The sequence below is a fragment of the Lepus europaeus genome, chromosome 4, assembly GCF_033115175.1.
Source record: "Lepus europaeus isolate LE1 chromosome 4, mLepTim1.pri, whole genome shotgun sequence".
NCBI classification, from domain to species: domain Eukaryota; kingdom Metazoa; phylum Chordata; class Mammalia; order Lagomorpha; family Leporidae; genus Lepus; species Lepus europaeus.
The window spans coordinates 116385855-116395154 of record NC_084830.1 but is presented as its reverse complement, the minus strand read 5'-3'; positions in this window follow the sequence as shown (position 1 = coordinate 116395154).

The following is a 9300-nucleotide window of genomic DNA, read 5'->3' as shown; positions in this document are numbered from 1 at the left end:
TTTCTCTTCTACCTCATGTTGCTTACTGCATTTCTGACATTCTTAGGGTCAAATAAAGAAGAGGAATGATGAATCAGGGGGCAGGAAATTTCTCAGTTGCCTCATTGTGTTAAGAATGCTTCACATTCTCTAGATTTGACAGGTATTAAAAATATTAAAAGCTAAGCCTTTCATCAGGGCTTTTGTGAGTTCTCCATAGATGTGCAATGTTATTGTTCACCTGTGTTTCCTACACAATGCATGCCACTCTGATTGGACCAAACTTCCCTCAGTTTCTCATTTCCTTGTTTGTTTTAGGTGGTACATCATGTTCATCACATACTCTCATTATTATGGAAATAGGGAATGACTCTTTGGGCATTTTTCTTGGAAATGTTTTTAAAGGGCTCTGGGTCTTTTGTGTCTCTCTGCCTCCTCTTCCACCCTCCCCATCTCTGTCCCTCCTCTCCTCTGTTTTTCTTTGTCTCCTACACAGCTTGCTATGGAAAACACATACATGTTCTTTGCTCTGAAAAACTATAGGCATACAGACAAATTCCTTATTAGCAGAAACATATATTTCATTCTGTCCCCAGCCAAGCAGGCTATTTCTGATCTTTAGATTTCCCCGAAGTTGACCCCCGAACTGCAGTGGATCCTGTTACTCTGAGTCCTGCTTAACCTTTGTGCTTTTGATTGATTTCCCTGTAACCAGTGGAGGAGGGGAGTGGGATAGATAGCACCATTTTCCCAAAGTAATCTCTCTCATGGAAATCATCTCTTATCTTACTTTTACCATTTTTTATACCTCATTGTGCTTGAAAGATATTTAAGAGTTAACTCTTTGGGAATGCCTTTGATAATGCCAGACTATAATTTTATCCCTGCTCTTTGTGCCTCAGTTGCAATCTGCAATTTAGCAACCTGATGCAGTGCACAGCTCTGTAACTCTGTCACCACACCCAGGGTACTAATTAGTGGATCCATTTCTATCTGGAGGCGTTTCTGATGGTCTGCCATGCATAGCTACCTTTTTCCTTATAAATCAAATCCTATGGATGAAGAGAGTAAAGCTTATTTAGCAAACACTTTCTGTATCAAAGTTGGATAAGAAAACTAATTTCTGAATTGAGTAGGGTAAAATTTAATGTGTGTGTATGTGTGGTCATCTGTTTAGGTATGATAAACTAAATTCCCAGAGTTGATAGAAGAGGGAGATGTCTGGAGGCTTGGAGTCAACATGATTGTATCATGGATGCACCATCGAGACATAGCAAGTGCCAGGCTACTTCATCTCACAGTTGCACTCCTCAGGTTACCATTCAAAGGTATGTTAATTAATTGGCTTAAATAATAAAGAGAATTTCATGTATGATAGTCTAAAAATCCAAGGATAGGCATCATTCTCATCTGGATCTAGGTGTTTTTTAAGCATCAATTTCCTCCCATTACTCAGCTCTGCTTTCCTCCTGAGTACTTTATTTGCCAGACAAAAACATTAAAATAGCAGTAGTCACCAGCACCTCTAATATGGTATTAGTGGTTCAATGGCAAGGATATAAATGTATTTTTTCCTCAACAGTTCTTATTCCAGTCAAGTCCCATGTTAAGTCAGAGAAGGTATGTGTACATTCCCAAAACAACGCTGAGGCCAGTGATGGAGTTCAGTTCCACTGTGGTCATTTGAATCTGAGAGTAAAAGGAGAGCAAATATGATGGGAAGCATCCAAAAGGAATTCTAGGTTTTGTTGACACAAAAGAGGGGGAGGGCATTAGGCAGAAATGCACTTACTGTATCTGAACTCACATTGTACTCAGTTCTGTGAACTGTGGTTAAAATTTAAAAAAAAAATGCAAAATGTGTGATGAAAATTAGTGAAACTGAAGAACAAACAGAACAAAGGGTATTACAGTGATGAGAACTGTTTTAAAATATGTGAAACAATATGCAATATTTAGATGAATCAATTCTGATTTGTCACAAAAAGAAGTAGTTAAACTAGGGGTCAGCATTTATGATAAATCTTTTCTCATATTAATGTTTTAAAATGTATGGCAAAGTCAACCAATTGAAAATAAGATCTATTATTTCATAGGCAGTATATTTCCTGCCATAAGTAGTGTTCAACCTGATACTTAAAGAATCTAGTTCAAGAAAATAAGGCCAAGGTTATAGTCACAAACTCAAATTTACTATTCAAATGGCAGAGCTTGAAATAGAATTGAACCATCCTAGCTGCCCAGCTTCACTGTGTTCAAATATGAGAGTATATATTTTCTCACAAATGCTATTTTTACACTAACATTTTTGTATTATTCTAGCAGTTATTATTTCTGCCCTGTAGCAAGAAAACTATTCAATCCTAGATTTACTGAGGCTAAATTTTGTTTATTTCATACTTTAAAGCTTTTTTTCCTCATTTATTCAAAAAACAAAAATTCAAGAAGTCAAATGAAATAATAAGAGTTTTTATGGTGATAGAAATTAATTTGCTAAGCAGAATTTTGAATGAGATGAACTATGCTCACCCTACTCAATAGGCATGACTAATGTTCACTTATTAGCCTCTTCTGTTGTTCTAATTATCTATTTATGAGTCATCATTCACTAATTTGACTTGTGGAGGAGTTTTGAGTGTAGGAGGCCTGGTGGGGGGGTCTATAAACACAAACACAGTCTTCCTTAAGAGGCTTAAAAAGTAAAAGTAAACTTGTTTACTATTGTGTCAAGACTTTCACCTAAATAGAAAAAAATCAATTTATATTATTTTTTATATTCTATTCATCTAAGAAGAAAATAATTATATTTATGTCTGAATATGTGCACACGTGTTTTTAAAAGTGGCAGGAAACAATGCTTTTGTAAAAATAAAGGCTAGTGAATGGAGAAAAAAATAATATTAAGCCTGTACCTAGACGAAAACTAAAATCATCATTATCTGTGCTACCAGGAAGAATGTATTCTTTATAAGTATATGTTTACATAGGTGTGTGTTTATATAAATAAACGTGTCTATATATATCTATATATCTATATATAGGTATGTAATACACATATTCAGCAATGTTGTCAGAGGAAAGTACAGTAGATAAATTGCATCAGATAGGCAAATTATGACATTTGCCACAAGCATTATTTCATCTAAGCATCCAGGTTTCTACCACATGAACTCTTACCTCATCTACCAAGTCTGATGCATCTAAGGGTGAACATCACACCGAAGAAATGCCCATTTTTAGCTTGCTTATGACTTAAGACAAGGCTGTGGTAAAATAGCCCCAGTTTATTGGATCAATTAGTATTTGAACTAAAGAAAATGGAAAACAATTGAACAGGAAGAGTGCTATGAAGTAGAGCTTCTTGAGGGATTATGGCAAACTGAAATTATTTTAAAGCAATAGGATAAAGATAAATCAGCCAAAACTTAGAAGGCAGAGTTCACTTATCTCAAGAATTAAGTCTGTAGATATGAGGGTAAGAGTCAGTCATCAACAGTGAGATTTAAAGAAGAAAGACACAGTGAAGAAAGATTGAGAAGGTCATTCTCTTGGAATTATTTCCAGTTTTAATGATATTCTTGCTCTAGTTCACATCATTGTTTATCATTCTCCTCTCTTTCCCTGTGCTATCATTTAACATAAAGTTTACTGTTACAACTAAAAACTATTTCTCATCTCACCAATATCAATATAAAGATGTTGTTAAAAATACAAAAATTAAGGTTTGATTTCCAGTTCTCTTATTTGCTAATAGTGTCATCTAAAGCAAATTACTTAATGATCAGTGGCTTATTTGCTCTTATTTCTCTCAAAGTACATTCATTCGTCTTTAATTGAAATTAAATAACACCTGCTTTAATTGTGTAGTCTGATGACTGTAGAGACCCATATATATTCACTATAATCATCACCATATTCAAGGGCTGTCTCTTAACTCTGTTCACTTCTATAAATCTTTGAGTGTGTAAATATTCAATACCACAATGTCTTTATTATCATAGTTTTGTTATGTCTTTACACTCAGTGGTGTAAGTTCTTTGACTCCACTTTTCCTTTCAAGTTTGTTTTGGTTGTTCAAGATGAATTATATGTCCATATACATTTTAAAATAAGCTTTCTTAGAGCAAGTGTTTTGTACAGTGGTTAAGGTGCTACTTGGGCAAGAACACATCACATGTGAATGACTGGGTTCATGTTCCAGCTGTGCTTTTCAGCCTCCTGCTAATGTGCATCCTGCAGGTAGCAGGTAGATAAAGCCAGCACTTGGCTTTGCAAGCCTTTGGAAAGTGAACCAGTGAATCTCTGTCTCTTTGTCTGTGTCTACTTCTCAGTATTTCAAAAAAAAAAAAAATAACGATAAGTATATAAAATTTAAAATAAGCTTGTCCATTTTCTTAAAATTTAGCTGTGATGACAGTAGTGACCAAGTTCACTCTGTGGGTCAATTTGGGCAGAATTGATAATAGTGCTGATATTTTTTTTTAACTTTTATTTAATGAATATAAATTTCCAGTGTACAGCTCATGGATCACAATGGCCTCCCCCCTCCCATAACCTCCCTCCCACCCGCAACCCTCCCCTCTCCCGCTCCCTCTCCCCCTCCATCCGCATCAAGATTCATTTTCAATTCTCTCCACACACAGAAGATCAATTTAGTATAAAGATTTCAAGAGTTTGCACCCACACAGAAACACAAAGCGAAACATACTGTTTGAGCACCAGCTATAGCACCAAATCACAATGCACAGCACATTAAGGACAGAGATCCCACATGAGGAGCAAGTGCACAGTGGCTCCTGTTGTTGACCCAACAAATCGACACTCCAGTTTATGGCGCCAGCAACCATCCCAGCCTGTCGTCATTATTTGCCAAGGCTATGGAAGCCTTCCAAGTTTGCCGACTCTGATCATATTTAGACAAGGTCATAAAAGACAGAGTGAGGATAGTAACCAATGATCCTAAGAGTGGCATTTACCAGGTTTGAACAATTATACAGCATTAAGTGGGGAAGAGGACCATCAGTACACACAGGTTGGGAGTAGAGCCATTGGTGGTAGAGTAGAGGTTATGATTACAAAGGAATGAGGCCCAAGTGCACTAGACAGGGCCTAGAACAAAGGACAGAGTCATTATTAGAGGAGCTAAGAAAGGTGCTGTCTAAGCTACAAGTAATTTTTCTGATTGAGAGGCAAATAGAACCTGATAGAAGGGGCTTGATAATAATCTGGTGGGCTTTAGGCCTTGTAAATTCAGAGGCCCAGGCCTATCTATCTCTTCACATGGGGTATATCCTAAGGGAGGTGTGAACCTCCTAGGGGAAGGCACTCTGTTGACTTTCATTACTTGGCTGGCCTGGGAGGAGAGCTGGCCAGGTAAAGGCAGGGGGCATCTCTAACAAGCAATTTACAGTTCTGCCTGCAATGTTGCTGACCCTACTTGACCATCCCCTCAGCTGCAGTGGTCACTTTGGAAGTTGGGCTGAGTGAAGGGCTTTTCAGCTTAGAGCCAGTAAGATCTGTGGCTCTGACCTGGGCATCCTTCGACTCCAGGGCAGGTCCGTTTCCAGTGATCCAACTTTTGGCAGAGCTGCCAGGGCTCTTCACAAGCTGACTTCTGCTGAAGCCCAGGCTTACCACATTGAAAGCCACTGCAGTGGACTGGCCTGTTGGGTCTCCTTGAGGGCAGATCACTGTACAGATCAGCCATTAATAGGCCTGCCACCCATTGCTTCTGATGCCTAGCTTTCTTTTCCTCCTGGTTTGTGTTAAAGCAGACCAGAGGATGCAAGTCAAAGGAGTGCCCGTGTCCCATCTCTAATCTTCGGTGGCCTGAACTACAAGTCTATAGTCACAGGCATGTTCTGTAGTAGTTTTTCTAAGGTAGACATTGCCCATGAGGAAAATTATATTCTCACTTTAAAACTTTCTTTCCCTTTGGTCTGAAAGGGAGGTTTTTTCTACTTACTGTTTACTTCGCTGATGGCGAAGTGAATCTAGCTATGAGATTATTATTTAAGTTCTTATTTTGGCTATGCTATTACAGAAAAATGTTAGCCATCTCTTTTATAAGGTCTAAAGATTAAATTGTGCGTCCTACAGATTCCTTTATAATAGAATTAGTTTCCTACCTTGAGGAGAATAGAGAAATGAAAGAACAAGTTGGGCTTAGAATAGAGAAATGAGGGAGCAAGTCCTAGATTGCTTGCTGACAATAGCAATATTACATGAATACTTAGCAAACCGTTTCAACCATTAGATAACAACTTAAGAAAACATTTACCATAAAGTCCAATGCCTTCTATAAATTTTAAGAATCATGTATTTGAAAACACCTCTTAAATATCTAACATGGTGTAGTTTGTTTAGCCAGTAAACTTAAGCACAACCATCTAAAATGTTTTTAGTTTCTTTCTACCAACACGTTTAAAACATATGATACACAGATTCAGGTCACACAAATTAAAATGTATCTTTGATTTTAGCAGCTTAAATTTATGGACAATCTTATCTATAAGCCATTTAAAATAAAACTCTTAATAAAATTTCCCCATGTGGACATACAATATGTACACACACATAACATAGCATAATAGACCAATATAGCAATTTTAATAATAGCTTTTAAAATCTTTAACTCTTTTTGTAGATTGCCAATTGATTTGAATTGCTTTTTGTTTTTAGTAACCTCAGTTAAACATACTTTCTCTCAGTTGGTACTGTTAAGACATTATTGGCTTCATCTGTTTACAGAGCCATCCCAAAGTACTGAATACAATAGAAGTGGCTGGAAAAAGTCCATAGGAACCTATAGGAGGACAGCTAAACACAGAACCAACAACGCTTTAGTTTTATGAGCAGCACATCATATATAACTGTGGATGACAAAAGACTTTAAGTCGCCATGTTTAAAATTATAAACTCATCAACCAACAAGAGGCACTTGCTTACTTCACAGTATTTTTGAAAGCACCTGTAGGATTTTACAAGTATTTAACCCTTTATGCCTCTAGGGCTTTCTCATTAAGATAACTATCATGTCTAGTAACACAAGATCATTAGACTTTTTAATTCTCAAACATTTGTATTAATAGCATTTTCCATTATAGAAACTTAAAGTCTGGTACCACATCACATCTTGACAGTCCTTCTAATATAATCCAAATAGACTGATTAGTGGTGTCTGTATAAGATGAGAGACATAGGTCCTTTGATTTTTTCAGTTGGGCCCAAACTGGAAAAACCAAAGTCCAGGATTTACTGGAAATTTTAGAGACCAGATTGTTTGAAACTTTGATTTTTTGAATGCCTGTCAAGAATGCCAAGAAGGCTCAAAATCCAAAATATCTGGTTGAAATAAGATTCCTTAAAATCATGACATAACATAGACCAAATTTGATCATTGTTACAAGGTGATTATACAAATCTTTGAAAATAAGCACATATTTAAATAACCCATAGCTCTTAATAAAAATTCAGCTATTTTTGAACAATTAGAATTTAACAGACATCAAGAGAACATAATAGATTACTTTAACACATTGATTTAACAGAGCATCAGAGTTTAATTCTATGTCAAAGAGAAATTGAGCTTCCTGTGATCTTTTGCTGTGAGGTTTCCTTCCTTTACCTTCTTTCACATTGGTGACCATGTTTCTGTGTTTCTGTGTGTAACACATCTTTAAGCATCTTTTGCAGGGCAGGATGAGTGGCAACAAATTATTTCAGTTTCTGTTTGCTATGAAAAGTCTTAATTTCACCTTCATTCACAAATGAGAGCTTTGCAGGATGTAATATTCTGGGCTGGCAGTTTTTCTCTCTTAGTACCTGGGCTATGTCTCGCCATTCCCTTCTAGCTTGTAGGGTTTCTGATGAGAAGTCTGCTGTGAGTCTAATTGGAGATCCTCTAAGAGTAATCTGACGTTTCTCTCTTGCATCTTTTAGGATCTTTTCTTTATGTTTCACTGTGGTGAGTTTAATTACAATGTGTCGTGGTGAGGATCTCTTTTGGTCATGTTTATTCGGGGTTCTATGAGCTTCCTGTACTAAGATGTCTCTGTCCTTCTCCAAACCTGGGAAATTTTCTGCTAGTATCTCACTAAAAAGGCCTTCTAATCCTTTCTCCCTCTCCATGCCTTCAGGAACTCCTAGGACCCGAATGTTGGGTTTTTTAATAGTATCCTGTAGATTCCCGACAATATTTTTTAGATTTCTAATTTCTTCTTCTTTTCTTTGGTTTGCTTGTTTCCTTTCCTGTTTTCTGTCTTCTAAGTCTGATATTCTCTCTTCTGCTTCGCCCATTCTATTTTTAAGGCTCTCTAATGTGTTTGTCATTTGATCTATTGAATTATTCATTTCATTATGATTTCTCGTCACTATCACAGTTTCTTGTTCCACTAGTTGTTTCATTTCATTTTGATTCCTCCTTAATATTTCACTTTCACGAGAGAGATTTTCTATCTTGTCCATTAAGGATTTCTGTAGTTCAAGAATTTGTTTTTGAGAACTTCTTAATGTTCCTATCAATTTTTTGAGATCCGCTTCTTGCATTTCTTCTATCTCATCATCTTCATAATCTTGAATTGGGGTGTCTTTTTCATTTGGGGGCGTCATAGTGTCTTCCTTGTTCTTGTTACCTCGGTTTTTGCGTTTGTTGTTTGGCATGTTGGAGATATTTTGTTTCTTCACTGTTGTGTTTTTTCTTGTTACACTATGGCTCTATATTAAGTGGACTGTCTGCTTTCAGTGGAGCCTTAGAGGCTTGAGATGAGTGTGGACTGAGAGCTGTGTTTGGTTCCTCAGGGTTGAGGGTGTGTCAAAGATGACACTCCCAGGTTAGGTGTGGTAAATCTCTCTTTCTTTATTTGATTCAAAAGGGAAGTAATTCCACACAGCTGAACGTAATTGAGGTAGTTAGCAGGCAAATGATAACCCACAGGAGCCAGAGATCAGAAGCTCTTTCCCAAGGACCACACTGCCCTCAGTGTGGGCTCCAATTCTCCTGCAGTCTCCCACTGGGTTGCCAAGTTAGATGCTAATCTCCTGTTATTTCACCCCTCCCCCCAGACAGAGAGCGGCAAGATGGCGGAATAGGCAGGGAGCACACTATTAGTTCAGAGGAGAGACAGTTTAACATAAGTGGAGATACTGCATGGTCAAGGAAGAGTAGAGGATGAAACAGCAGAGGAAACTCTTCCGGAACTAGTGATTCACAGTGTACCTGCGTGGAGAGCGTGGGAGCCCAAGTTCGGGACACCAGCGGCAGACTCAACACACCAGCGCTGGAACGCGAGGTGAGCTGAACCTCAATAGCCCAAGACACCA